The 26648-nt window shown below is 44.3% G+C and overlaps 5 non-coding genes and 4 pseudogenes across 5 annotated transcripts; all 9 read right to left on the bottom strand.

Moving 5' to 3' along the window:
• Positions 1-1786: 1786 nt before the first annotated feature.
• LOC130341098 (U2 spliceosomal RNA) lies at positions 1787-1977 on the bottom strand. Its single transcript, XR_008881096.1, has one exon. It is a non-coding gene; the product is annotated as a U2 spliceosomal RNA (small nuclear RNA).
• A 2076-nt stretch (positions 1978-4053) lies between these two features.
• Positions 4054-4244, bottom strand: LOC130341097 (U2 spliceosomal RNA). Its single transcript, XR_008881095.1, has one exon. It is a non-coding gene; the product is annotated as a U2 spliceosomal RNA (small nuclear RNA).
• A 2106-nt stretch (positions 4245-6350) lies between these two features.
• On the bottom strand, positions 6351-6541 carry LOC130341096 (U2 spliceosomal RNA). The gene has a single exon (XR_008881094.1). It is a non-coding gene; the product is annotated as a U2 spliceosomal RNA (small nuclear RNA).
• A 2086-nt stretch (positions 6542-8627) lies between these two features.
• LOC130341041 (U2 spliceosomal RNA) lies at positions 8628-8832 on the bottom strand (annotated as a pseudogene).
• Positions 8833-13859: 5027 nt separating this feature from the next.
• Positions 13860-13992, bottom strand: LOC130341049 (U2 spliceosomal RNA; annotated as a pseudogene).
• Positions 13993-16080: 2088 nt separating this feature from the next.
• On the bottom strand, positions 16081-16285 carry LOC130341039 (U2 spliceosomal RNA; annotated as a pseudogene).
• A 5027-nt stretch (positions 16286-21312) lies between these two features.
• LOC130341048 (U2 spliceosomal RNA) lies at positions 21313-21445 on the bottom strand (annotated as a pseudogene).
• A 2082-nt stretch (positions 21446-23527) lies between these two features.
• Positions 23528-23718, bottom strand: LOC130341093 (U2 spliceosomal RNA). The gene has a single exon (XR_008881092.1). It is a non-coding gene; the product is annotated as a U2 spliceosomal RNA (small nuclear RNA).
• Positions 23719-25807: 2089 nt separating this feature from the next.
• LOC130341092 (U2 spliceosomal RNA) lies at positions 25808-25998 on the bottom strand. Its single transcript, XR_008881091.1, has one exon. It is a non-coding gene; the product is annotated as a U2 spliceosomal RNA (small nuclear RNA).
• Between the last annotated feature and the right edge of the window lie 650 nt (positions 25999-26648).

Genomic DNA, 26648 nt, shown 5'->3' with positions numbered 1-26648 from the left:
ACACCTACCTTTGTTGCCTGCAGATGCCTCCTTGGCTGTCCACAAACGGTATCAAACCAACACCCACGGGAAGCTGTAAGCATAGAGGACATGCCTGCACCCCATTGGACTTACCTGTGTGGGTTAAACCCGGGTTATTTGACAACCTATGGCGGTGATGGTTCTGCTCAGGCAGAGCAGTGCTGATGCTCCTCATAAAGCTGTCGCTGCTGTGAAGGTTCTAGGTGACATCACAAATCCCTATGGTTACATACACAACAAAGCTGGGTTGTTGTTGTTTACACTCTGCAAGGCCTGTGGAAGTGAGTGACATCATAGCACTGTAGTTCTGAGGGTTCTAGATGGATGCAACAATCTCCTGTTGCTTCTATGAAGGCCATAATAGACGACATCACCAAACAGCTCCATAGTCACATACACAGCAAAGGAGAGATGTTGTTTACACCTAGTGATGTCAGTGGTATTGAGTGACATCACAGCACAGTGCTAAGGCTCCTGGGCCTGGACACAGCAGCGGCTGCAATATCTCAACGGAGAATACGTTTATATATATGTGTGTGTGTGCGCGTATATATATATATATATATATATATATATATATATATATATATATTTCTCCGCCAAAATCACTTTTAAACCCATTTCCACCTTTTTTTCCCTTCTCTTCCTCTTACTTTTTTTTCACGTTTTTTTACGTTTTTCTCCTTTTCGCCTCTTTTCTGGGCGTATTATTCTTCTTTTTCTTCTTTTTTTTCGTCTAATGCATACCCCATCAGTGCAGCAATGCTTATTCAATACCGCCAGCAGATGGAGACACTGGGGGATAATTTTCTAAGGATTTATACTGATTTTTCCTGTCTGAATTTGTCGCACAGAAAGTTGCAGGCCAAATATGTGTGACATTTCTGCGACTTTAGCTTCTAGAGCATTTTTACAACATTATACATAGGTGCTGAATACATAAAAAGCGACTGTTCAGCGACAGACAAGTCGCATCGGCTGAAAGTAGGCCAGAATGTCAGTCCATGTTGGAGCAGGTTTAGATACAGTCTAAAGTATAGATCTCAAAGTCTGTGCACAGAATTTAGCAAGGGCCTCGCACCTTCTGATGCATCAGGTAGGTGCACAATAGCATAGCCTAACCCTCTGTACTTTGGTCTATATTGATGCGGGACATAGACAGCCAGCTGATGACCAATCCATTAGTGCAATGGATGGCTGGAAGCATTTGTCTTTGCCTTTGCAATACCACAGAAGCAATGCATGGTCAATGTACAGCAATGACACACCTGTGTGAACAGCCAGGAGACCCCCCCCCCCCCCCCATGTTATGTTACATAGTTACATAGTTAGTATGGTCGAAAAAAGACATATGTCCATCAAGTTCAACCAGGGAATTAAGGGGTAGGGGTGTGGCGCTATTGGGGAAGGGATGAGATTTTATATTTCTTCATAAGCATTAATCTTATTTTGTCAATTAGGAACATTCAGCACCCACCCGCTATCAAGGCAGCTGCCTATCATGTCATGCCCTACCTGCACAGGTGTGCTGGCTACTCAAATGATCCAATTAAGGAGGCCATTTAGTCAGCAGCAGCAGAAGTCCTGTGCCTGGACGCTCCAACAGCGGCCAGACACAAGCAGAAGCAGAAGCAGCAGAAGCAGCAGCAGCACCACCTTTTGTTTTTTGGCTGCAGCAGCAGCAAGGCCCACAGGGCTGGCTAGCTGGCTAGCCAGCAAGCAGGTAGCAATGAAAGTAGGAATCTTTCTTTTTAACCCTGTAAGGGGGTGGTGCACTGTACCCGAAGATACTGCCATATCGGGTCAATGCATAGGGCGACGGAAGCAAGCTTCGAAATCGGCCCCCGTTCTCAAAAATCCATTTAATATATGGTCCCCAGATAGGGGACGTATCAGATATTAAACTGATAAGAACAGATACTACACTTGATCTTAGCCAAAAGGCCGAGAAGCGATAACCGTGAAAGGGGCGGGCCCAACAAGGTGCCCTTCATGGGCACTATCACTGCTTGCTGTCAGGGAGGCTGCCAGACAATTTTCCATGCACACTCTGGGCTGGGGGGCAGTCAACCACCAGTACACACAGCAGAACCTAAACCCATACATTATTGCTAAGCAGCAAGACAGGGGCCCATTGCACTCCCACGGGGCCTTTTTAAATGCAATCCATAACCCGGATTTGCCAGGAACCCTTCTTACTCCTCCTACTTGCATGTGACACTGGGCTTAGGATCTGCATAGGAAACACACACACAAGCACACACCTACCTTTGTTGCCTGCAGATGCCTCCTTGGCTGTCCCCAAACGGTATCAAACCAACACCCACGGGAAGCTGTAAGCATAGAGGACATGCCTGCACCCCATTGGACTTACCTGTGTGGGTTAAACCCGGGTTATTTGACAACCTATGGCGGTGATGGTTCTGCTCAGGCAGAGCAGTGCTGATGCTCCTCATAAAGCTGTCGCTGCTGTGAAGGTTCTAGGTGACATCACAAATCCCTATGGTTACATACACAACAAAGCTGGGTTGTTGTTGTTTACACTCTGCAAGGCCTGTGGAAGTGAGTGACATCATAGCACTGTAGTTCTGAGGGTTCTAGATGGATGCAACAATCTCCTGTTGCTTCTATGAAGGCCATAATAGACGACATCACCAAACAGCTCCATAGTCACATACACAGCAAAGGAGAGATGTTGTTTACACCTAGTGATGTCAGTGGTATTGAGTGACATCACAGCACAGTGCTAAGGCTCCTGGGCCTGGACACAGCAGCGGCTGCAATATCTCAACGGAGAATACGTTTATATATATGTGTGTGTGTGTGCGCGTATATATATATATATATATATATATATATATTTCTCCGCCGAAATCACTTTTAAACCCATTTCCACCTTTTTTTCCCTTCTCTTCCTCTTACTTTTTTTTCACGTTTTTTTACGTTTTTCTCCTTTTCGCCTCTTTTCTGGGCGTATTATTCTTCTTTTTCTTCTTTTTTTTCGTCTAATGCATACCCCATCAGTGCAGCAATGCTTATTCAATACCGCCAGCAGATGGAGACACTGGGGGATAATTTTCTAAGGATTTATACTGATTTTTCCTGTCTGAATTTGTCGCACAGAAAGTTGCAGGCCAAATATGTGTGACATTTCTGCGACTTTAGCTTCTAGAGCATTTTTTACAACATTATACATAGGTGCTGAATACATAAAAAGCGACTGTTCAGCGACAGACAAGTCGCATCGGCTGAAAGTAGGCCAGAATGTCAGTCCATGTTGGAGCAGGTTTAGATACAGTCTAAAGTATAGATCTCAAAGTCTGTGCACAGAATTTAGCAAGGGCCTCGCACCTTCTGATGCATCAGGTAGGTGCACAATAGCATAGCCTAACCCTCTGTACTTTGGTCTATATTGATGCGGGACATAGACAGCCAGCTGATGACCAATCCATTAGTGCAATGGATGGCTGGAAGCATTTGTCTTTGCCTTTGCAATACCACAGAAGCAATGCATGGTCAATGTACAGCAATGACACACCTGTGTGAACAGCCAGGAAACCCCCCCCCCATGTTATGTTACATAGTTACATAGTTAGTACGGTTGAAAAAAGACATATGTCCATCAAGTTCAACCAGGGAATTAAGGGGTAGGGGGTGTGGCGCGATATTGGGGAAGGGATGAGATTTTATATTTCTTCATAAGCATTAATCTTATTTTGTCAATTAGGAACATTCAGCACCCACCCGCTATCAAGGCAGCTGCCTATCATGTCATGCCCTACCTGCACAGGTGTGCTGGCTACTCAAATGATCCAATTAAGGAGGCCGTTTAGTCAGCAGCAGCAGAAGTCCTGTGCCTGGACGCTCCAACAGCGGCCAGACACAAGCAGAAGCAGAAGCAGCAGAAGCAGCAGCAGCACCACCTTTTGTTTTTTGGCTGCAGCAGCAGCAAGGCCCACAGGGCTGGCTAGCTGGCTAGCCAGCAAGCAGGTAGCAATGAAAGTAGGAATCTTTCTTTTTAACCCTGTAAGGGGGTGGTGCACTGTACCCGAAGATACTGCCATATCGGGTCAATGCATAGGGCGACGGAAGCAAGCTTCGAAATCGGCCCCCGTTCTCAAAAATCCATTTAATATATGGTCCCCAGATAGGGGACGTATCAGATATTAAACTGATAAGAACAGATACTACACTTGATCTTAGCCAAAAGGCCGAGAAGCGATAACCGTGAAAGGGGCGGGCCCAACAAGGTGCCCTTCATGGGCACTATCACTGCTTGCTGTCAGGGAGGCTGCCAGACAATTTTCCATGCACACTCTGGGCTGGGGGGCAGTCAACCACCAGTACACACAGCAGAACCTAAACCCATACCATTATTGCTAAGCAGCAAGACAGGGGCCCATTGCACTCCCACGGGGCCTTTTTAAATGCAATCCATAACCCGGATTTGCCAGGAACCCTTCTTACTCCTCCTACTTGCATGTGACACTGGGCTTAGGATCTGCATAGGAAACACACACACAAGCACACACCTACCTTTGTTGCCTGCAGATGCCTCCTTGGCTGTCCCCAAACGGTATCAAACCAACACCCACGGGAAGCTGTAAGCATAGAGGACATGCCTGCACCCCATTGGACTTACCTGTGTGGGTTAAACCCGGGTTATTTGACAACCTATGGCGGTGATGGTTCTGCTCAGGCAGAGCAGTGCTGATGCTCCTCATAAAGCTGTCGCTGCTGTGAAGGTTCTAGGTGACATCACAAATCCCTATGGTTACATACACAACAAAGCTGGGTTGTTGTTGTTTACACTCTGCAAGGCCTGTGGAAGTGAGTGACATCATAGCACTGTAGTTCTGAGGGTTCTAGATGGATGCAACAATCTCCTGTTGCTTCTATGAAGGCCATAATAGACGACATCACCAAACAGCTCCATAGTCACATACACAGCAAAGGAGAGATGTTGTTTACACCTAGTGATGTCAGTGGTATTGAGTGACATCACAGCACAGTGCTAAGGCTCCTGGGCCTGGACACAGCAGCGGCTGCAATATCTCAACGGAGAATACGTTTATATATATGTGTGTGTGTGCGCGTATATATATATATATATATATATATATATATATATATATATATATATATATATTTCTCCGCCAAAATCACTTTTAAACCCATTTCCACCTTTTTTTCCCTTCTCTTCCTCTTACTTTTTTTTTCACGTTTTTTTACGTTTTTCTCCTTTTCGCCTCTTTTCTGGGCGTATTATTCTTCTTTTTCTTCTTTTTTTTCGTCTAATGCATACCCCATCAGTGCAGCAATGCTTATTCAATACCGCCAGCAGATGGAGACACTGGGGGATAATTTTCTAAGGATTTATACTGATTTTTCCTGTCTGAATTTGTCGCACAGAAAGTTGCAGGCCAAATAGTGTGACATTTCTGCGACTTTAGCTTCTAGAGCATTTTTACAACATTATACATAGGTGCTGAATACATAAAAAGCGACTGTTCAGCGACAGACAAGTCGCATCGGCTGAAAGTAGGCCAGAATGTCAGTCCATGTTGGAGCAGGTTTAGATACAGTCTAAAGTATAGATCTCAAAGTCTGTGCACAGAATTTAGCAAGGGCCTCGCACCTTCTGATGCATCAGGTAGGTGCACAATAGCATAGCCTAACCCTCTGTACTTTGGTCTATATTGATGCGGGACATAGACAGCCAGCTGATGACCAATCCATTAGTGCAATGGATGGCTGGAAGCATTTGTCTTTGCCTTTGCAATACCACAGAAGCAATGCATGGTCAATGTACAGCAATGACACACCTGTGTGAACAGCCAGGAGACCCCCCCCCCCCCCCCCCCCCATGTTATGTTACATAGTTACATAGTTAGTACGGTCGAAAAAAGACATATGTCCATCAAGTTCAACCAGGGAATTAAGGGGTAGGGGTGTGGCGCGATATTGGGGAAGGGATGAGATTTTATATTTCTTCATAAGCATTAATCTTATTTTGTCAATTAGGAACATTCAGCACCCACCCGCTATCAAGGCAGCTGCCTATCATGTCATGCCCTACCTGCACAGGTGTGCTGGCTACTCAAATGATCCAATTAAGGAGGCCATTTAGTCAGCAGCAGCAGAAGTCCTGTGCCTGGACGCTCCAACAGCGGCCAGACACAAGCAGAAGCAGAAGCAGCAGAAGCAGCAGCAGCACCACCTTTTGTTTTTTGGCTGCAGCAGCAGCAAGGCCCACAGGGCTGGCTAGCTGGCTAGCCAGCAAGCAGGTAGCAATGAAAGTAGGAATCTTTCTTTTTAACCCTGTAAGGGGGTGGTGCACTGTACCCGAAGATACTGCCATATCGGGTCAATGCATAGGGCGACGGAAGCAAGCTTCGAAATCGGCCCCCGTTCTCAAAAATCCATTTAATATATGGTCCCCAGATAGGGGACGTATCAGATATTAAACTGATAAGAACAGATACTACACTTGATCTTAGCCAAAAGGCCGAGAAGCGATAACCGTGAAAGGGGCGGGCCCAACAAGGTGCCCTTCATGGGCACTATCACTGCTTGCTGTCAGGGAGGCTGCCAGACAATTTTCCATGCACACTCTGGGCTGGGGGGCAGTCAACCACCAGTACACAAAGCAGAACCTAAACCCATACCATTATTGCTAAGCAGCAAGACAGGGGCCCATTGCACTCCCACGGGGCCTTTTTAAATGCAATCCATAACCCGGATTTGCCAGGAACCCTTCTTACTCCTCCTACTTGCATGTGACACTGGGCTTAGGATCTGCATAGGAAACACACACACAAGCACACACCTACCTTTGTTGCCTGCAGATGCCTCCTTGGCTGTCCCCAAACGGTATCAAACCAACACCCACGGGAAGCTGTAGGCATAGAGGACATGCCTGCACCCCATTGGACTTACCTGTGTGGGTTAAACCCGGGTTATTTGACAACCTATGGCGGTGATGGTTCTGCTCAGGCAGAGCAGTGCTGATGCTCCTCATAAAGCTGTCGCTGCTGTGAAGGTTCTAGGTGACATCACAAATACCTATGGTTACATACACAACAAAGCTGGGTTGTTGTTGTTTACACTCTGCAAGGCCTGTGGAAGTGAGTGACATCATAGCACTGTAGTTCTGAGGGTTCTAGATGGATGCAACAATCTCCTGTTGCTTCTATGAAGGCCATAATAGACGACATCACCAAACAGCTCCATAGTCACATACACAGCAAAGGAGAGATGTTGTTTACACCTAGTGATGTCAGTGGTATTGAGTGACATCACAGCACAGTGCTAAGGCTCCTGGGCCTGGACACAGCAGCGGCTGCAATATCTCAACGGAGAATACGTTTATATATATGTGTGTGTGTGCGCATATATATATATATATATATATATATATATATATATATATATATTTCTCCGCCGAAATCACTTTTAAACCCATTTCCACCTTTTTTTCCCTTCTCTTCCTCTTACTTTTTTTTCACGTTTTTTTACGTTTTTCTCCTTTTCGCCTCTTTTCTGGGCGTATTATTCTTCTTTTTCTTCTTTTTTTTTGTCTAATGCATACCCCATCAGTGCAGCAATGCTTATTCAATACCGCCAGCAGATGGAGACACTGGGGGATAATTTTCTAAGGATTTATACTGATTTTTCCTGTCTGAATTTGTCGCACAGAAAGTTGCAGGCCAAATATGTGTGACATTTCTGCGACTTTAGCTTCTAGAGCATTTTTACAACATTATACATAGGTGCTGAATACATAAAAAGCGACTGTTCAGCGACAGACAAGTCGCATCGGCTGAAAGTAGGCCAGAATGTCAGTCCATGTTGGAGCAGGTTTAGATACAGTCTAAAGTATAGATCTCAAAGTCTGTGCACAGAATTTAGCAAGGGCCTCGCACCTTCTGATGCATCAGGTAGGTGCACAATAGCATAGCCTAACCCTCTGTACTTTGGTCTATATTGATGCGGGACATAGACAGCCAGCTGATGACCAATCCATTAGTGCAATGGATGGCTGGAAGCATTTGTCTTTGCCTTTGCAATACCACAGAAGCAATGCATGGTCAATGTACAGCAATGACACACCTGTGTGAACAGCCAGGAGACCCCCCCCCCCATGTTATGTTACATAGTTACATAGTTAGTACGGTCGAAAAAAGACATATGTCCATCAAGTTCAACCAGGGAATTAAGGGGTAGGGGTGTGGCGCGATATTGGGGAAGGGATGAGATTTTATATTTCTTCATAAGCATTAATCTTATTTTGTCAATTAGGAACATTCAGCACCCACCCGCTATCAAGGCAGCTGCCTATCATGTCATGCCCTACCTGCACAGGTGTGCTGGCTACTCAAATGATCCAATTAAGGAGGCCATTTAGTCAGCAGCAGCAGAAGTCCTGTGCCTGGACGCTCCAACAGCGGCCAGACACAAGCAGAAGCAGAAGCAGCAGAAGCAGCAGCAGCACCACCTTTTGTTTTTTGGCTGCAGCAGCAGCAAGGCCCACAGGGCTGGCTAGCTGGCTAGCCAGCAAGCAGGTAGCAATGAAAGTAGGAATCTTTCTTTTTAACCCTGTAAGGGGGTGGTGCACTGTACCCGAAGATACTGCCATATCGGGTCAATGCATAGGGCGACGGAAGCAAGCTTCGAAATCGGCCCCCGTTCTCAAAAATCCATTTAATATATGGTCCCCAGATAGGGGACGTATCAGATATTAAACTGATAAGAACAGATTTTTTTTTTTAACTTGACTACCCTTACGGGGGCAACTTTATTAAAAATTAAATAATGTTAACAAAGTTGTCTAAATATGTCAATAAATACAGTTACATATAAATAACATATTTACAACATATTAAAACATAAAATGGGCACTTGGTGGCTTTACAAGATAGAATTCCATTCTTTTAAAAAACATTTTCTGGATAAAAGCGGAAATCTCTTCTTGTCTAAAAGATAGTACTGGTACATTTCATAAAAACAGATAGATAAAATGTCCTTCACAGATAAAACCTCATGCTTGAACAATAAAATATTCCTGGCCTTCCACAGAGCTGCCTTCACACAGTTTATGATCTTCCATGCAATAGTCTCTTGAGTCCGTGTTGGGCATTCCAGGCAACCATAAAAAACCACTGCAATATTTAAGTCTTTTAGTCCAGTTATCCTTTTTACCAGAGGGAGTATCTTTGTCCATATTTTCTGCGAGTAAAAACAAGTCCATATTAGATGGTGCACGGTCTCCTCTTGTCGGCATCCCTCCCTCGGGCAGGTTGCAGAGTTGGATAATCCTCTTCGGTGCTGGAATGCCCGGCATGGAAGACACTCGTGTGCGCAGCTCCAGGCCAGGTCCTTCTGTGAATTAAAAAGATAATTAATACTCAACATCTTCCAAATCTGTATACACTTCTGTTCGTTAAAATTTTTGATGGGAGTCACGGTACTGGTTTCTTTTATTTCCTTTAGTAGTTTTTTGCTATTGCACAGATCCTGAACACTTTTACCTTTAAAATTATATAAGTTTAAAATTTTTCCTAAAATCATGTATTGAGGGGGTAAATTCAAAGAATAAGGGCAACTTAAAACTGTAGAAAACCAGCCGTTCCTCCGCATAAAATAACCAGTATTAAAACGAACAAAATAAGACCAGTAGCTATCTTTAAAAACAGTAGTAAAACACATGCTAAAAAACTTTATTAAAAGGAAAGCTTTAAAATCTGGAAAATCCTTACCGCCCCTGGAGTTCGGTTTTATCACAATTTGTCTCTTTAATTTTTCGCTCTTAGAACTCCAAAAGAAAGTAAAACAAGCTTTTGTTATTTTCTTTAGAACCATTTCGGGGGGTGGGAAAACCAGACTTAAATACAATAAAATAGGTAAAAGCACCATTTTTGTAATTAAAAACCTTCCCTTCCATTGTAAGTTCTCGCATGTTCCACATACATATTTTCTTATTTATTTTTTGAGCCACCAAGTCCCAGCTATTAAAACCATTATTAGACTCGTCAAAGGAGACACCTAAAATCTGCACCGACTCAGACACAGGGACGGGCACATCATACAAAGGCATTCCGCCTATGTTTAAAATGTTACTTTTGTTAAAATTGACTTTAAAACCGGAGGCACAATTAAAATATTGAATCTGTTTTAGTGTCTTCTGAAGCGATGGGGTGTCCCTGCAAAACACCGCAACATCGTCCATGTACCCCACTACCTTCGCCTCTAGTCCCCCTCCTCCTGGCAGGGGGACTCCATGGATCTGCTTATCCTTTCGTATTGTACATAAAAGAGGCTCTATTGCGCAAATGAAGAGTAGTGGGGACAAGGGACACCCCTGCTTCACTCCGGAATTTAAAATCACGCCCTGTGTCTTAAAACCATTTACTAAAATTTTACTAGTACAGTTATCATAAAAAGCTCTAAGAGACAATAAAAAGCCATCAGGTATACCCATTTTCTCTAAAACCTTAAAAAGATAAAAATGTGACACCCTGTCGAAAGCTTTTTCAAAATCTATGGATAAAACCGCCAGCTTTCCTTTTCTTAATTTGGTGTCGCTAATTACATCCTTTAAAAGGTTTAGGTTCTCCCATAAACTCCTCCCAGGCACCCCACAGACTTGGTTTGTATGAATTATTTTATGGATTACGTTCTTTAAGCGGTTAGCACACAGTTTCGCCATTATTTTATAGTCGCAGTTCAGAAGGGTGATTGGTCTCCAGTTTTTGAGTTCCGACCGGTCTCCCTTTTTGAATAGCAGGGAGACATCACCCTTCTTCCATGAGCCTGGGAGGATTTTAGACTTAAAGACTTCCGTAAAAAGGGAGAACAAATCTTCTTTTAAAATACCATAAAAAGTAACATAAAATTCAATGGGTATACCATCCGGCCCAGGCACTTTACCTGTTTTAAAACTCTTGACGGTCTCTAAAATCTCCTGCTCTGAAATATTCTGCAATAAAAAAGACTGTGAGACAGGATCTAAAAAATTGGTGATCTCCTTTAACGAGTCATTCATAAAACATTCATCAATGTGTTTTACATTAAAAAGATCCGCATAAAACTCTTGCACCTTTTTTAAAATACCCTGTACATCATTCACTCCTTCAATGTTTTCTATTAACCTTCTATTTTCATGTATTTTCTTAAAAAAATACCTGGAGCAGGTCTCGTTTTCCTCAAGATGCTGTATTCGAGACCTAAAGATAATTTCTTTTCCTTTCTGCTCCAGGCACTTAGTTATTTCTTTTTTAAGATCATGTACCTCCTTCTCCACCTCCATCCCATGTGCTCTGAATTTGTACAGGGTTTGCAGACGAGTATTTAGGATATTATAAAATTCACGTTTTTCTTTAGCTTTCCTAACCCCAACACGGATAAAAAATTCTTTTATTTTTAGTTTCATTTTTTCCCACCAGATACTGGTGGGAGTGTTGGGGTCTTTTACTCGTCTGCATTCCTTGTAAAAGGTGATAAAATCTGATAAAACCTGCGGATCTTCAAAAAGGGACACGTTTAACTTCCAGGCATTCCTACCAGTTCTCCTTTTAAAATCACTTTTAACTTTAAAATACAATAATTTATGGTCAGAAAAAACATTGGTAAAAAGATCACAGTTAAAAGGCAGTACTTGATAAGAACAAAAAATAAAATCTATCCTGGAGCTACAGCTTGCATTGCTCCAGGTAACACCGTCTTCCTCTGGTACGTTAAAATTACATTTTTTAAAAACATCAGTGAGATTAAAATCTAAAATCAAGTTTTTTAACATAAAAGACGTCTTATCATAGTTCCTACTCACTGCGTTCGAAAAACGGCGTTCTCCCCTTAAAATACAATTAAAATCACCTGATAAAACAAGAGGACTAGAATTGTTAATAAAAAGGGGTAAAATCTCCAACATTTTTATTCTTTCATTCTTATCAGGAGAACCATAAAAATTTTAAAACTGCCATTTAATACCATTAATAAAAGCGCTGACCAATAAAATTCTGCCTGGTAAAATTTCGTTAAAACTCTCAATTAAAACGTTCCCTTTAAAAAGTATGGCGACCCCTGCTGATCTGGACTCATTTGATCCAGACCAGACTGATGGACCGTGCACCCAATCATCTTCATATTCTTTATAATTTAATCTGTGCGGGATGCCACATTCCTGCAGGAAAAGGACGGAAGCAGCAAAAACCGACAAGTAATTAAATAGGGCAACCCTTCTTACTCTGGCGCTCACACTTCTCACGTTCAAGGACAGACCGGACAACTCAGCCATGGGAATGTACAAGAAAACGTCTTACACCTCTGATTCCCCCTCCGAAGCCTCATACCCCCCAAAATCTGACTCAACTGTACGCATAGAGGAAGCAGGAGAGGAGGCACCATCACTCAGCCGACCCCCCTCCTCCATCATGATTGAGGCATAGTTGTTCTCGGGCATCCTGGCAATCAGGGCTCCAGACTCATTGGGTTCTTCCACCTCTTGCCCCTCCATAGGGGTCGGGTGTTCACTTAGTTCCGTCTCTGGTACCTCAGAGACGGTCACCCCTGAAACCTCCTCCTGGCAGGGAGGAGGGGGGGTATCCCCTATGGGGACCTGTGGAGGAACGTCACTTGGGTTCCCTGCATCCGCAGGTACTTCCATCGGCTCCCCCTGGACCGCCTCCGAATAGAGTCTTCTGGAGCCCCTCCGCCTTTTAACCTTCACCTCTCCACCCGGATCATCGCTCTCAGGGGGACCCTGAGCCAGAGGTTGCTGAGGAGCGGATTCGGCCGCCGTCCGCTCCTCTCTTAACCCAGCATGCTCCTGGGGGCCAGTTTTTTCACCACTTGCACGTTTTTTGGCCATCCTCTGCTCTTTAGGGTCCCCTCCTTTTGCCTGAGGGGGGTCTTTCTCCTTCTCCATCTCACCGCTTACCTCTTGTGGGGGGGTAATCACTGGCTCTGCTTGCCTCGGCTGGTGTCCCGGTTGCTGTCCTTGCTGCCTCCAGGGTTGCCACTGCTGCTCCGTCCTATGTCTGTGGGGACAAGAGGAGAAAAGGTGACCGAATTGTTGACAGAAATTGCACCTCCCTCCTCTTGTGCATTTCTCTGTCTCGTGCTGTGTGCTACCACATTTTTTGCATGTACTTTCACAGTTTTCTTTTGTGTGTCCATATCTGTGACACTTCCTGCAGTAGCTTGGCATCCCCGCATAAAAGAGGTCGCCACACATATTATTTATTTTAAAACGAGCTGGTGGTAGTTGTATTCCCCCTGGCAATCTGTCATCTTTTTTGCATGTAACCTGAAATCTCCACTTAGATGTCCAGATGCCACAGCTGTTCATGATTTTTCCTCTGCACTCAACCTTACTAAAATAGACTTGTAAAAACAACTCAACATCGTGTAGGTTGGCGAAAGGGGAATACATCTTTACTACCACCAGCTTAATATCGTCTAGAACGTGCTCAATAATCCGGACACCCTGAAGCTTTTTGTCTTTACTCGCAGCAACTCTGGTAACAAAATCTCTGTGGATGCCATTTTGTGTGAACGTCACATCAAAAATTTTACGCTTCGGGTAGTCCTGGATTGCCAATATCTCGCCCTTCTGTATTCCGAAAACTCCTCCGAGCACGTCCTCTACTACGAATTTCAAATCGTCCGCCCTTTTGGTATCATCCGTGAGAATGACTCTCACGGTGTTTTTGATCCTTGCGTATGCCGGCACAGAACCTGGATCCGGATCATCATCCATGGTTCTAACCTCTCTCCACCCGAAGGTCTTGAGAGGCGATCGCTACTCGTTACCCTGGGACTAGGCCCTCTCCCCAATAGCAACAAGTGGGTGAAGCCCAGGCAATAAACCTGGGCGATCCCACAAGGCCGAGGAGAGGGGTACCCGAGTACCTTCTGACCAGATCTCCTGTATTACTACACTTGATCTTAGCCAAAAGGCCGAGAAGCGATAACCGTGAAAGGGGCGGGCCCAACAAGGTGCCCTTCATGGGCACTATCACTGCTTGCTGTCAGGGAGGCTGCCAGACAATTTTCCATGCACACTCTGGGCTGGGGGGCAGTCAACCACCAGTACACACAGCAGAACCTAAACCCATACCATTATTGCTAAGCAGCAAGACAGGGGCCCATTGCACTCCCACGGGGCCTTTTTAAATGCAATCCATAACCCGGATTTGCCAGGAACCCTTCTTACTCCTCCTACTTGCATGTGACACTGGGCTTAGGATCTGCATAGGAAACACACACACAAGCACACACCTACCTTTGTTGCCTGCAGATGCCTCCTTGGCTGTCCCCAAACGGTATCAAACCAACACCCACGGGAAGCTGTAAGCATAGAGGACATGCCTGCACCCCATTAAACTTACCTGTGTGGGTTAAACCCGGGTTATTTGACAACCTATGGCGGTGATGGTTCTGCTCAGGCAGAGCAGTGCTGATGCTCCTCATAAAGCTGTCGCTGCTGTGAAGGTTCTAGGTGACATCACAAATCCCTATGGTTACATACACAACAAAGCTGGGTTGTTGTTGTTTACACTCTGCAAGGCCTGTGGAAGTGAGTGACATCATAGCACTGTAGTTCTGAGGGTTCTAGATGGATGCAACAATCTCCTGTTGCTTCTATGAAGGCCATAATAGACGACATCACCAAACAGCTCCATAGTCACATACACAGCAAAGGAGAGATGTTGTTTACACCTAGTGATGTCAGTGGTATTGAGTGACATCACAGCACAGTGCTAAGGCTCCTGGGCCTGGACACAGCAGCGGCTGCAATATCTCAACGGAGAATACGTTTATATATATGTGTGTGTGTGCGCGTATATATATATATATATATATATATATATATATATATATATTTCTCCGCCGAAATCACTTTTAAACCCATTTCCACCTTTTTTTCCCTTCTCTTCCTCTTACTTTTTTTTCACGTTTTTTTACGTTTTTCTCCTTTTCGCCTCTTTTCTGGGCGTATTATTCTTCTTTTTCTTCTTTTTTTTCGTCTAATGCATACCCCATCAGTGCAGCAATGCTTATTCAATACCGCCAGCAGATGGAGACACTGGGGGATAATTTTCTAAGGATTTATACTGATTTTTCCTGTCTGAATTTGTCGCACAGAAAGTTGCAGGCCAAATATGTGTGACATTTCTGCGACTTTAGCTTCTAGAGCATTTTTACAACATTATACATAGGTGCTGAATACATAAAAAGCGACTGTTCAGCGACAGACAAGTCGCATCGGCTGAAAGTAGGCCAGAATGTCAGTCCATGTTGGAGCAGGTTTAGATACAGTCTAAAGTATAGATCTCAAAGTCTGTGCACAGAATTTAGCAAGGACCTCGCACCTTCTGATGCATCAGGTAGGTGCACAATAGCATAGCCTAACCCTCTGTACTTTGGTCTATATTGATGCGGGACATAGACAGCCAGCTGATGACCAATCCATTAGTGCAATGGATGGCTGGAAGCATTTGTCTTTGCCTTTGCAATACCACAGAAGCAATGCATGGTCAATGTACAGCAATGACACACCTGTGTGAACAGCCAGGAGACCCCCACCCCCCCCCATGTTATGTTACATAGTTACATAGTTAGTACGGTCGAAAAAAGACATATGTCCATCAAGTTCAACCAGGGAATTAAGGGGTAGGGGTGTGGCGCGATATTGGGGAAGGGATGAGATTTTATATTTCTTCATAAGCATTAATCTTATTTTGTCAATTAGGAACATTCAGCACCCACCCGCTATCAAGGCAGCTGCCTATCATGTCATGCCCTACCTGCACAGGTGTGCTGGCTACTCAAATGATCCAATTAAGGAGGCCATTTAGTCAGCAGCAGCAGAAGTCCTGTGCCTGGACGCTCCAACAGCGGCCAGACACAAGCAGAAGCAGAAGCAGCAGAAGCAGCAGCAGCACCACCTTTTGTTTTTTGGCTGCAGCAGCAGCAAGGCCCACAGGGCTGGCTAGCTGGCTAGCCAGCAAGCAGGTAGCAATGAAAGTAGGAATCTTTCTTTTTAACCCTGTAAGGGGGTGGTGCACTGTACCCGAAGATACTGCCATATCGGGTCAATGCATAGGGCGACGGAAGCAAGCTTCGAAATCGGCCCCCGTTCTCAAAAATCCATTTAATATATGGTCCCCAGATAGGGGACGTATCAGATATTAAACTGATAAGAACAGATTTTTTTTTTTAACTTGACTACCCTTACGGGGGCAACTTTATTAAAAATTAAATAATGTTAACAAAGTTGTCTAAATATGTCAATAAATACAGTTACATATAAATAACATATTTACAACATATTAAAACATAAAATGGGCACTTGGTGGCTTTACAAGATAGAATTCCATTCTTTTAAAAAACATTTTCTGGATAAAAGCGGAAATCTCTTCTTGTCTAAAAGATAGTACTGGTACATTTCATAAAAACAGATAGATAAAATGTCCTTCACAGATAAAACCTCATGCTTGAACAATAAAATATTCCTGGCCTTCCACAGAGCTGCCTTCACACAGTTTATGATCTTCCATGCAATAGTCTCTTGAGTCCGTGTTGGGCATTCCAGGCAACCATAAAAAACCACTGCAATATTTAAGTCTTTTAGTCCAGTTATCCTTTTTACCAGAGGGAGTATCTTTGTCCATATTTTCTGCGAGTAAAAACAAGTCCATATTAGATGGTGCACGGTCTCCTCTTGTCGGCATCCCTCCCTCGGGCAGGTTGCAGAGTTGGATAATCCTCTTCGGTGCTGGAATGCCCGGCATGGAAGACACTCGTGTGCGCAGCTCCAGGCCAGGTCCTTCTGTGAATTAAAAAGATAATTAATACTCAACATCTTCCAAATCTGTATACACTTCTGTTCGTTAAAATTTTTGATGGGAGTCACGGTACTGGTTTCTTTTATTTCCTTTAGTAGTTTTTTGCTATTGCACAGATCCTGAACACTTTTACCTTTAAAATTATATAAGTTTAAAATTTTTCCTAAAATCATGTATTGAGGGGGTAAATTCAAAGAATAAGGGCAACTTAAAACTGTAGAAAACCAGCCGTTCCTCCGCATAAAATAACCAGTATTAAAACGAACAAAATAAGACCAGTAGCTATCTTTAAAAACAGTAGTAAAACACATGCTAAAAAACTTTATTAAAAGGAAAGCTTTAAAATCTGGAAAATCCTTACCGCCCCTGGAGTTCGGTTTTATCACAATTTGTCTCTTTAATTTTTCGCTCTTAGAACTCCAAAAGAAAGTAAAACAAGCTTTTGTTATTTTCTTTAGAACCATTTCGGGGGGTGGGAAAACCAGACTTAAATACAATAAAATAGGTAAAAGCACCATTTTTGTAATTAAAAACCTTCCCTTCCATTGTAAGTTCTCGCATGTTCCACATACATATTTTCTTATTTATTTTTTGAGCCACCAAGTCCCAGCTATTAAAACCATTATTAGACTCGTCAAAGGAGACACCTAAAATCTGCACCGACTCAGACACAGGGACGGGCACATCATACAAAGGCATTCCGCCTATGTTTAAAATGTTACTTTTGTTAAAATTGACTTTAAAACCGGAGGCACAATTAAAATATTGAATCTGTTTTAGTGTCTTCTGAAGCGATGGGGTGTCCCTGCAAAACACCGCAACATCGTCCATGTACCCCACTACCTTCGCCTCTAGTCCCCCTCCTCCTGGCAGGGGGACTCCATGGATCTGCTTATCCTTTCGTATTGTACATAAAAGAGGCTCTATTGCGCAAATGAAGAGTAGTGGGGACAAGGGACACCCCTGCTTCACTCCGGAATTTAAAATCACGCCCTGTGTCTTAAAACCATTTACTAAAATTTTACTAGTACAGTTATCATAAAAAGCTCTAAGAGACAATAAAAAGCCATCAGGTATACCCATTTTCTCTAAAACCTTAAAAAGATAAAAATGTGACACCCTGTCGAAAGCTTTTTCAAAATCTATGGATAAAACCGCCAGCTTTCCTTTTCTTAATTTGGTGTCGCTAATTACATCCTTTAAAAGGTTTAGGTTCTCCCATAAACTCCTCCCAGGCACCCCACAGACTTGGTTTGTATGAATTATTTTATGGATTACGTTCTTTAAGCGGTTAGCACACAGTTTCGCCATTATTTTATAGTCGCAGTTCAGAAGGGTGATTGGTCTCCAGTTTTTGAGTTCCGACCGGTCTCCCTTTTTGAATAGCAGGGAGACATCACCCTTCTTCCATGAGCCTGGGAGGATTTTAGACTTAAAGACTTCCGTAAAAAGGGAGAACAAATCTTCTTTTAAAATACCATAAAAAGTAACATAAAATTCAATGGGTATACCATCCGGCCCAGGCACTTTACCTGTTTTAAAACTCTTGACGGTCTCTAAAATCTCCTGCTCTGAAATATTCTGCAATAAAAAAGACTGTGAGACAGGATCTAAAAAATTGGTGATCTCCTTTAACGAGTCATTCATAAAACATTCATCAATGTGTTTTACATTAAAAAGATCCGCATAAAACTCTTGCACCTTTTTTAAAATACCCTGTACATCATTCACTCCTTCAATGTTTTCTATTAACCTTCTATTTTCATGTATTTTCTTAAAAAAATACCTGGAGCAGGTCTCGTTTTCCTCAAGATGCTGTATTCGAGACCTAAAGATAATTTCTTTTCCTTTCTGCTCCAGGCACTTAGTTATTTCTTTTTTAAGATCATGTACCTCCTTCTCCACCTCCATCCCATGTGCTCTGAATTTGTACAGGGTTTGCAGACGAGTATTTAGGATATTATAAAATTCACGTTTTTCTTTAGCTTTCCTAACCCCAACACGGATAAAAAATTCTTTTATTTTTAGTTTCATTTTTTCCCACCAGATACTGGTGGGAGTGTTGGGGTCTTTTACTCGTCTGCATTCCTTGTAAAAGGTGATAAAATCTGATAAAACCTGCGGATCTTCAAAAAGGGACACGTTTAACTTCCAGGCATTCCTACCAGTTCTCCTTTTAAAATCACTTTTAACTTTAAAATACAATAATTTATGGTCAGAAAAAACATTGGTAAAAAGATCACAGTTAAAAGGCAGTACTTGATAAGAACAAAAAATAAAATCTATCCTGGAGCTACAGCTTGCATTGCTCCAGGTAACACCGTCTTCCTCTGGTACGTTAAAATTACATTTTTTAAAAACATCAGTGAGATTAAAATCTAAAATCAAGTTTTTTAACATAAAAGACGTCTTATCATAGTTCCTACTCACTGCGTTCGAAAAACGGCGTTCTCCCCTTAAAATACAATTAAAATCACCTGATAAAACAAGAGGACTAGAATTGTTAATAAAAAGGGGTAAAATCTCCAACATTTTTATTCTTTCATTCTTATCAGGAGAACCATAAAAATTTAAAAACTGCCATTTAATACCATTAATAAAAGCGCTGACCAATAAAATTCTGCCTGGTAAAATTTCGTTAAAACTCTCAATTAAAACGTTCCCTTTAAAAAGTATGGCGACCCCTGCTGATCTGGACTCATTTGATCCAGACCAGACTGATGGACCGTGCACCCAATCATCTTCATATTCTTTATAATTTAATCTGTGCGGGATGCCACATTCCTGCAGGAAAAGGACGGAAGCAGCAAAAACCGACAAGTAATTAAATAGGGCAACCCTTCTTACTCTGGCGCTCACACTTCTCACGTTCAAGGACAGACCGGACAACTCAGCCATGGGAATGTACAAGAAAACGTCTTACACCTCTGATTCCCCCTCCGAAGCCTCATACCCCCCAAAATCTGACTCAACTGTACGCATAGAGGAAGCAGGAGAGGAGGCACCATCACTCAGCCGACCCCCCTCCTCCATCATGATTGAGGCATAGTTGTTCTCGGGCATCCTGGCAATCAGGGCTCCAGACTCATTGGGTTCTTCCACCTCTTGCCCCTCCATAGGGGTCGGGTGTTCACTTAGTTCCGTCTCTGGTACCTCAGAGACGGTCACCCCTGAAACCTCCTCCTGGCAGGGAGGAGGGGGGGTATCCCCTATGGGGACCTGTGGAGGAACGTCACTTGGGTTCCCTGCATCCGCAGGTACTTCCATCGGCTCCCCCTGGACCGCCTCCGAATAGAGTCTTCTGGAGCCCCTCCGCCTTTTAACCTTCACCTCTCCACCCGGATCATCGCTCTCAGGGGGACCCTGAGCCAGAGGTTGCTGAGGAGCGGATTCGGCCGCCGTCCGCTCCTCTCTTAACCCAGCATGCTCCTGGGGGCCAGTTTTTTCACCACTTGCACGTTTTTTGGCCATCCTCTGCTCTTTAGGGTCCCCTCCTTTTGCCTGAGGGGGGTCTTTCTCCTTCTCCATCTCACCGCTTACCTCTTGTGGGGGGGTAATCACTGGCTCTGCTTGCCTCGGCTGGTGTCCCGGTTGCTGTCCTTGCTGCCTCCAGGGTTGCCACTGCTGCTCCGTCCTATGTCTGTGGGGACAAGAGGAGAAAAGGTGACCGAATTGTTGACAGAAATTGCACCTCCCTCCTCTTGTGCATTTCTCTGTCTCGTGCTGTGTGCTACCACATTTTTTGCATGTACTTTCACAGTTTTCTTTTGTGTGTCCATATCTGTGACACTTCCTGCAGTAGCTTGGCATCCCCGCATAAAAGAGGTCGCCACACATATTATTTATTTTAAAACGAGCTGGTGGTAGTTGTATTCCCCCTGGCAATCTGTCATCTTTTTTGCATGTAACCTGAAATCTCCACTTAGATGTCCAGATGCCACAGCTGTTCATGATTTTTCCTCTGCACTCAACCTTACTAAAATAGACTTGTAAAAACAACTCAACATCGTGTAGGTTGGCGAAAGGGGAATACATCTTTACTACCACCAGCTTAATATCGTCTAGAACGTGCTCAATAATCCGGACACCCTGAAGCTTTTTGTCTTTACTCGCAGCAACTCTGGTAACAAAATCTCTGTGGATGCCATTTTGTGTGAACGTCACATCAAAAATTTTACGCTTCGGGTAGTCCTGGATTGCCAATATCTCGCCCTTCTGTATTCCGAAAACTCCTCCGAGCACGTCCTCTACTACGAATTTCAAATCGTCCGCCCTTTTGGTATCATCCGTGAGAATGACTCTCACGGTGTTTTTGATCCTTGCGTATGCCGGCACAGAACCTGGATCCGGATCATCATCCATGGTTCTAACCTCTCTCCACCCGAAGGTCTTGAGAGGCGATCGCTACTCGTTACCCTGGGACTAGGCCCTCTCCCCAATAGCAACAAGTGGGTGAAGCCCAGGCAATAAACCTGGGCGATCCCACAAGGCCGAGGAGAGGGGTACCCGAGTACCTTCTGACCAGATCTCCTGTATTACTACACTTGATCTTAGCCAAAAGGCCGAGAAGCGATAACCGTGAAAGGGGCGGGCCCAACAAGGTGCCCTTCATGGGCACTATCACTGCTTGCTGTCAGGGAGGCTGCCAGACAATTTTCCATGCACACTCTGGGCTGGGGGGCAGTCAACCACCAGTACACACAGCAGAACCTAAACCCATACCATTATTGCTAAGCAGCAAGACAGGGGCCCATTGCACTCCCACGGGGCCTTTTTAAATGCAATCCATAACCCGGATTTGCCAGGAACCCTTCTTACTCCTCCTACTTGCATGTGACACTGGGCTTAGGATCTGCATAGGAAACACACACACAAGCACACACCTACCTTTGTTGCCTGCAGATGCCTCCTTGGCTGTCCCCAAACGGTATCAAACCAACACCCACGGGAAGCTGTAAGCATAGAGGACATGCCTGCACCCCATTGGACTTACCTGTGTGGGTTAAACCCGGGTTATTTGACAACCTATGGCGGTGATGGTTCTGCTCAGGCAGAGCAGTGCTGATGCTCCTCATAAAGCTGTCGCTGCTGTGAAGGTTCTAGGTGACATCACAAATCCCTATGGTTACATACACAACAAAGCTGGGTTGTTGTTGTTTACACTCTGCAAGGCCTGTGGAAGTGAGTGACATCATAGCACTGTAGTTCTGAGGGTTCTAGATGGATGCAACAATCTCCTGTTGCTTCTATGAAGGCCATAATAGACGACATCACCAAACAGCTCCATAGTCACATACACAGCAAAGGAGAGATGTTGTTTACACCTAGTGATGTCAGTGGTATTGAGTGACATCACAGCACAGTGCTAAGGCTCCTGGGCCTGGACACAGCAGCGGCTGCAATATCTCAACGGAGAATACGTTTATATATATGTGTGTGTGTGCGCGTATATATATATATATATATATATATATATATATTTCTCCGCCGAAATCACTTTTAAACCCATTTCCACCTTTTTTTCCCTTCTCTTCCTCTTACTTTTTTTTCACGTTTTTTTACGTTTTTCTCCTTTTCGCCTCTTTTCTGGGCGTATTATTCTTCTTTTTCTTCTTTTTTTTCGTCTAATGCATACCCCATCAGTGCAGCAATGCTTATTCAATACCGCCAGCAGATGGAGACACTGGGGGATAATTTTCTAAGGATTTATACTGATTTTTCCTGTCTGAATTTGTCGCACAGAAAGTTGCAGGCCAAATATGTGTGACATTTCTGCGACTTTAGCTTCTAGAGCATTTTTACAACATTATACATAGGTGCTGAATACATAAAAAGCGACTGTTCAGCGACAGACAAGTCGCATCGGCTGAAAGTAGGCCAGAATGTCAGTCCATGTTGGAGCAGGTTTAGATACAGTCTAAAGTATAGATCTCAAAGTCTGTGCACAGAATTTAGCAAGGGCCTCGCACCTTCTGATGCATCAGGTAGGTGCACAATAGCATAGCCTAACCCTCTGTACTTTGGTCTATATTGATGCGGGACATAGACAGCCAGCTGATGACCAATCCATTAGTGCAATGGATGGCTGGAAGCATTTGTCTTTGCCTTTGCAATACCACAGAAGCAATGCATGGTCAATGTACAGCAATGACACACCTGTGTGAACAGCCAGGAGACCCCCACCCCCCCCCCCATGTTATGTTACATAGTTACATAGTTAGTACGGTCGAAAAAAGACATATGTCCATCAAGTTCAACCAGGGAATTAAGGGGTAGGGGTGTGGCGCGATATTGGGGAAGGGATGAGATTTTATATTTCTTCATAAGCATTAATCTTATTTTGTCAATTAGGAACATTCAGCACCCACCCGCTATCAAGGCAGCTGCCTATCATGTCATGCCCTACCTGCACAGGTGTGCTGGCTACTCAAATGATCCAATTAAGGAGGCCATTTAGTCAGCAGCAGCAGAAGTCCTGTGCCTGGACGCTCCAACAGCGGCCAGACACAAGCAGAAGCAGAAGCAGCAGAAGCAGCAGCAGCACCACCTTTTGTTTTTTGGCTGCAGCAGCAGCAAGGCCCACAGGGCTGGCTAGCTGGCTAGCCAGCAAGCAGGTAGCAATGAAAGTAGGAATCTTTCTTTTTAACCCTGTAAGGGGGTGGTGCACTGTACCCGAAGATACTGCCATATCGGGTCAATGCATAGGGCGACGGAAGCAAGCTTCGAAATCGGCCCCCGTTCTCAAAAATCCATTTAATATATGGTCCCCAGATAGGGGACGTATCAGATATTAAACTGATAAGAACAGATACTACACTTGATCTTAGCCAAAAGGCCGAGAAGCGATAACCGTGAAAGGGGCGGGCCCAACAAGGTGCCCTTCATGGGCACTATCACTGCTTGCTGTCAGGGAGGCTGCCAGACAATTTTCCATGCACACTCTGGGCTGGGGGGCAGTCAACCACCAGTACACACAGCAGAACCTAAACCCATACCATTATTGCTAAGCAGCAAGACAGGGGCCCATTGCACTCCCACGGGGCCTTTTTAAATGCAATCCATAACCCGGATTTGCCAGGAACCCTTCTTACTCCTCCTACTTGCATGTGACACTGGGCTTAGGATCTGCATAGGAAACACACACACAAGCACACACCTACCTTTGTTGCCTGCAGATGCCTCCTTGGCTGTCCCCAAACGGTATCAAACCAACACCCACGGGAAGCTGTAAGCATAGAGGACATGCCTGCACCCCATTGGACTTACCTGTGTGGGTTAAACCCGGGTTATTTGACAACCTATGGCGGTGATGGTTCTGCTCAGGCAGAGCAGTGCTGATGCTCCTCATAAAGCTGTCGCTGCTGTGAAGGTTCTAGGTGACATCACAAATCCCTATGGTTACATACACAACAAAGCTGGGTTGTTGTTGTTTACACTCTGCAAGGCCTGTGGAAGTGAGTGACATCATAGCACTGTAGTTCTGAGGGTTCTAGATGGATGCAACAATCTCCTGTTGCTTCTATGAAGGCCATAATAGACGACATCACCAAACAGCTCCATAGTCACATACACAGCAAAGGAGAGATGTTGTTTACACCTAGTGATGTCAGTGGTATTGAGTGACATCACAGCACAGTGCTAAGGCTCCTGGGCCTGGACACAGCAGCGGCTGCAATATCTCAACGGAGAATACGTTTATATATATGTGTGTGTGTGCGCGTATATATATATATATATATATATATATATATATATATATATATATTTCTCTGCCGAAATCACTTTTAAACCCATTTCCACCTTTTTTTCCCTTCTCTTCCTCTTACTTTTTTTTCACGTTTTTTTACGTTTTTCTCCTTTTCGCCTCTTTTCTGGGCGTATTATTCTTCTTTTTCTTCTTTTTTTTCGTCTAATGCATACCCCATCAGTGCAGCAATGCTTATTCAATACCGCCAGCAGATGGAGACACTGGGGAATAATTTTCTAAGGATTTATACTGATTTTTCCTGTCTGAATTTGTCGCACAGAAAGTTGCAGGCCAAATATGTGTGACATTTCTGCGACTTTAGCTTCTAGAGCATTTTTACAACATTATACATAGGTGCTGAATACATAAAAAGCGACTGTTCAGCGACAGACAAGTCGCATCGGCTGAAAGTAGGCCAGAATGTCAGTCCATGTTGGAGCAGGTTTAGATACAGTCTAAAGTATAGATCTCAAAGTCTGTGCACAGAATTTAGCAAGGGCCTCGCACCTTCTGATGCATCAGGTAGGTGCACAATAGCATAGCCTAACCCTCTGTACTTTGGTCTATATTGATGCGGGACATAGACAGCCAGCTGATGACCAATCCATTAGTGCAATGGATGGCTGGAAGCATTTGTCTTTGCCTTTGCAATACCACAGAAGCAATGCATGGTCAATGTACAGCAATGACACACCTGTGTGAACAGCCAGGAGACCCCCCCCCCCCATGTCATGTTACATAGTTACATAGTTAGTACGGTCGAAAAAAGACATATGTCCATCAAGTTCAACCAGGGAATTAAGGGGTAGGGGTGTGGCGCGATATTGGGGAAGGGATGAGATTTTATATTTCTTCATAAGCATTAATCTTATTTTGTCAATTAGGAACATTCAGCACCCACCCGCTATCAAGGCAGCTGCCTATCATGTCATGCCCTACCTGCACAGGTGTGCTGGCTACTCAAATGATCCAATTAAGGAGGCCATTTAGTCAGCAGCAGCAGAAGTCCTGTGCCTGGACGCTCCAACAGCGGCCAGACACAAGCAGAAGCAGAAGCAGCAGAAGCAGCAGCAGCACCACCTTTTGTTTTTTGGCTGCAGCAGCAGCAAGGCCCACAGGGCTGGCTAGCTGGCTAGCCAGCAAGCAGGTAGCAATGAAAGTAGGAATCTTTCTTTTTAACCCTGTAAGGGGGTGGTGCACTGTACCCGAAGATACTGCCATATCGGGTCAATGCATAGGGCGACGGAAGCAAGCTTCGAAATCGGCCCCCGTTCTCAAAAATCCATTTAATATATGGTCCCCAGATAGGGGACGTATCAGATATTAAACTGATAAGAACAGATACTACACTTGATCTTAGCCAAAAGGCCGAGAAGCGATAACCGTGAAAGGGGCGGGCCCAACAAGGTGCCCTTCATGGGCACTATCACTGCCTGCTGTCAGGGAGGCTGCCAGACAATTTTCCATGCACACTCTGGGCTGGGGGGCAGTCAACCACCAGTACACACAGCAGAACCTAAACCCATACCATTATTGCTAAGCAGCAAGACAGGGGCCCATTGCACTCCCACGGGGCCTTTTTAAATGCAATCCATAACCCGGATTTGCCAGGAACCCTTCTTACTCCTCCTACTTGCATGTGACACTGGGCTTAGGATCTGCATAGGAAACACACACACAAGCACACACCTACCTTTGTTGCCTGCAGATGCCTCCTTGGCTGTCCCCAAACGGTATCAAACCAACACCCACGGGAAGCTGTAAGCATAGAGGACATGCCTGCACCCCATTGGACTTACCTGTGTGGGTTAAACCCGGGTTATTTGACAACCTATGGCGGTGATGGTTCTGCTCAGGCAGAGCAGTGCTGATGCTCCTCATAAAGCTGTCGCTGCTGTGAAGGTTCTAGGTGACATCACAAATCCCTATGGTTACATACACAACAAAGCTGGGTTGTTGTTGTTTACACTCTGCAAGGCCTGTGGAAGTGAGTGACATCATAGCACTGTAGTTCTGAGGGTTCTAGATGG

Source organism: Hyla sarda, unplaced genomic scaffold (genome assembly GCF_029499605.1).
Source record: "Hyla sarda isolate aHylSar1 unplaced genomic scaffold, aHylSar1.hap1 scaffold_610, whole genome shotgun sequence".
Taxonomy (NCBI): domain Eukaryota; kingdom Metazoa; phylum Chordata; class Amphibia; order Anura; family Hylidae; genus Hyla; species Hyla sarda.
Note: the sequence above shows the minus strand (reverse complement) of the source record. Positions and strands in the feature narration are given on the sequence as shown.